Here is a 4,457-nt window from a genome sequence, read left to right on the forward strand (position 1 = left end):
TGTCTTTTTCCATTTAACAGATATTGAAACTTCAAAAAAGCCACAAATTGTATCCATGACACCAAAATACCAATATATCTCAGATAACCTCTGTTCTTGTCTTCGCATTGTCCTCATACCAAAAATAGGCTGTCATCTCTCATGTCACTTCCGCCGGGCGTCAAGCACCCTCAGATGCTTGAGTGTCCATTAGGTGTGATCTAGATCGCAGAGGTAATGGCAACGTCTCCATACATTAGGGTAGTTAAGCGACTTGACTCTACTCACGGCTAATTGAAGGCTGCAAATTTCTTAGACACGTCACCTCTCACCTCTTCGAGCGCTCGTGACAGGACCTGTGCCAACATACCATGTAGATCTATCTTTGACAGGACAAGAGACATAACAAGAGTGCCGATATTAAGTGATTACTTTGTTCCAAACCAGCTAGTGCTGCGTAGATTACCTACAAATTGTAGTCTGTTACTGATTACAAATGACATAGTCAAAAATTGGAAGTCAGTAATGTAATCTTGATTACTCATTTTAGGAAATGCATTCTGACTACTTTTGGATCTACTTTTAGATTACTTTTGACCTAACTTGCTTATAGATTTAAATTGTATTATTTTATTTGTTTACCTGCATGTCAATGTGACTATTACCAGATATCAGAGAACATGCAAATGTGTTGTTAAATTACTGAAATATTAAATCTCAGGGGTCTTTCAAGGAAATATTTTAGGTCAACAGGGTTCGACTGATAACAAATTTGGGAATCCCTGCATCACATCAACAAACAATAAACATAACATGGACAAACACCTACCAAGTTTTAAATATTCTTGGCAGTTATACATCAGCAGTGCTTAGTAATATATTCTAATCTTATAATGTATTCTAATTACAAGTACTAAATGTTTGGGTTACACGTTATTTTAAGGTGTCATTGGTACAGTTTAAATATACATTTAAGTACTGATTAATATTAATGAATTACATGTACTTACTATATGGTTAGGGTTAGGATTAGGGTTTGACTTAGGAATACTTGCATGTAATTATACATAATTTATTGTTATTATAATAGTAAGTACATGTAACATGCGTAACAAGGACACCTTAAAATAAATTACCGATGTTTGGAATCTGATTACATAGTCCAGATTACATGTAATCAGCACTGTTGGCAGGAATAGAGTGGACTTCCATGAAAGTTATTCTTCTCTGAAATCACACTGAACACAAGTACAAATAGGCTGCTTTTTCTTTTTTTAATGTGTCACCAACTGGTTCGGCTTCTGCTAAACCAGTGGAAAAACTCGTTCCATTATTGTGTAATTGTGTGTGGTGTAGATTCGCTGCAGTGTTCTTGAGCTCATGGGGTATGAAGCTCTTGTTTGACGAGCCGATCACAGGCTCATTATGTTGGCCCCAAGCTTGGGTTTAAGTCAACGGGGGCCCAAGGGCCCCTTTTAAACAGTAAGAGATCCAGTTGTTGCTACGGAGATTGTAAACCATGTACGGCTGTGGCTTTCCTTATGCATGGCTAAACCGAGCACACGTCTTATTAAAGCAATATCAACCTTATTTATGATGTTGTTTACTCATGGTAATGCACTATTGAAAACCATTTTACCATGGTAACCATCATTACCCACTTTGTTATGTACTATGAAAACCAATAAAATCATCATTTACAAAGAAAACAACCAAAAGATTGAGTTAAAGAAAACCAGGATCAATTGTTAGAGTGTTATGCCACGTGATTTGTGTAATGTTTCCATGATACTCCTAGTTTCCATCAAAATACCATAGTAAAACTAGTATCTTGAGAGTAGGCATCATATATGCATTAAAAAAATATGAATTTACTATGGTTTTATAGCGGTAACAGTAAGTGTAGAATTGTATTATTTATGTAGAATTCTATTCTCCATTACAGAAATTACCATGGTAAATGTATCACTACTTCATGCATTAACACTAAACCAGAGATGATATTTAACTATCATAACTAACTAAAACTAAAACATCACAAATCATCTAAATAAATAAATAAAGTTTACGCTAAGGTACTAAAATTGCTAAAAGTGAAACTAAAATTATATATATATATAAAATTAAAAATATGAATAAATGCTATAATAGTATAGAAATAATATTAAAATAACACTGCACACAACACTAACAAAAAATAATACCACAAATGTACCATGGGCTTATGGTAGTACCATGTTTTTAGGCATGTACCATGGTATTTTTGAAGTACCTTGGAGTACCAGAATATATACCATGGTATTGACGGCCATTACTGCACCGTGTTGCTGCTACATGTAAGAGGAAACCTCACTGCTTGTTTCATTTCATCAGAATCGTGAGTAAATTCTTGAACTTTTGATGTAATTTTGTTCTCCTTATTTCGTCTCCTTGGCGAGATAAAATAATGTAAGGGTGACAATAGATCTGCCCCCACAGGTCAAGCACGTCTGCTTAACCTGTCATCTGAGAAAGGCCACCTCACAAAGAGCTACAGGAAAATGATCTTGTCATTACCATGGTAACAGGCGGTTGGATACCAATCAGACTTGAGAGGGGGAGAATGTATTCAAAGTGCTACATAAATCTGAAATTGCTGCGCAATTTTCTCTGGCAATTATCCCAAAAAAGAGAGAGAGGAGAAAGTAAAAAGAAATAGGGGGATAACTAACACCCCGTCTACACTGAGAGCGAGCGAATAGGACAAACTAAGACATTCCTTCCTGTTATTAACGGTTTAGTTTTAATTGTTGTATATTAAAATGACCATTGCCAATTACAACAAAAATGTCACTAACCTGCTGATTTAAATCATTTTTCTAAATAAATGTATGAGTAGTTCATCCAAAAATTAAAATTTGCTAAAAATGTACCCATCATTGGGCCTTCCAAGGAGAGTAGGCATCATATATGCATTAAAAAAATATGAATTTACTATGGTTTTATAGCGGTAACAGTAAGTGTAGAATTGTATTATTTATGTAGAATTCTATTCTCCATTACAGAAATTACCATGGTAAATGTATCACTACTTCATGCATTAACACTAAACCAGAGATGATATTTAACTATCATAACTAACTAAAACTAAAACATCACAAATCATCTAAATAAATAAATAAAGTTTACGCTAAGGTACTAAAATTGCTAAAAGTGAAACTAAAATTATATATATATATAAAATTAAAAATATGAATAAATGCTATAATAGTATAGAAATAATATTAAAATAACACTGCACACAACACTAACAAAAAATAATACCACAAATGTACCATGGGCTTATGGTAGTACCATGTTTTTAGGCATGTACCATGGTATTTTTGAAGTACCTTGGAGTACCAGAATATATACCATGGTATTGACGGCCATTACTGCACCGTGTTGCTGCTACATGTAAGAGGAAACCTCACTGCTTGTTTCATTTCATCAGAATCGTGAGTAAATTCTTGAACTTTTGATGTAATTTTGTTCTCCTTATTTCGTCTCCTTGGCGAGATAAAATAATGTAAGGGTGACAATAGATCTGCCCCCACAGGTCAAGCACGTCTGCTTAACCTGTCATCTGAGAAAGGCCACCTCACAAAGAGCTACAGGAAAATGATCTTGTCATTACCATGGTAACAGGCGGTTGGATACCAATCAGACTTGAGAGGGGGAGAATGTATTCAAAGTGCTACATAAATCTGAAATTGCTGCGCAATTTTCTCTGGCAATTATCCCAAAAAAGAGAGAGAGGAGAAAGTAAAAAGAAATAGGGGGATAACTAACACCCCGTCTACACTGAGAGCGAGCGAATAGGACAAACTAAGACATTCCTTCCTGTTATTAACGGTTTAGTTTTAATTGTTGTATATTAAAATGACCATTGCCAATTACAACAAAAATGTCACTAACCTGCTGATTTAAATCATTTTTCTAAATAAATGTATGAGTAGTTCATCCAAAAATTAAAATTTGCTAAAAATGTACCCATCATTGGGCCTTCCAAGATGTAGATGAGTTTGTTTCTTCATCAGAACAGATTTGGATAAATGCCGCATTACATCACTTGTTCATCAATGGATCCACTGCAGTGAATGGGTGCCGTCAGAATGTCCAAACAGCTGATAAAAACATCACTATAATCCACATGTAATCTAAACGTCTTCAGTCCATCAGTTAATGTCTTGAGAAGTGAAAAGCTACATGTTTGTAAGAAACAAATCCATCATTATTACATGGCCCTGTGGAATACTTGATTCTGATTGGTCAGTCGCGACATTCCGAGATATGCTATCCCTCGATAACAACCTGTAAAAGCTAATAACACAGGCTCATCCGGGTAACCGCAGTCGGCGCTGTACTCTTGCTTGAACTATTTTTTCTTGGTGGAAGCTTTGCGTTTGTTTAGCTAATAAAATATTAAAACTCGATTCAAAATGGTGTACAATTATTTA

This window comes from Sinocyclocheilus grahami, unplaced genomic scaffold, assembly GCF_001515645.1.
Source record: "Sinocyclocheilus grahami isolate Dianchi unplaced genomic scaffold, SAMN03320097.WGS_v1.1 scaffold318.1, whole genome shotgun sequence".
NCBI classification, from domain to species: domain Eukaryota; kingdom Metazoa; phylum Chordata; class Actinopteri; order Cypriniformes; family Cyprinidae; genus Sinocyclocheilus; species Sinocyclocheilus grahami.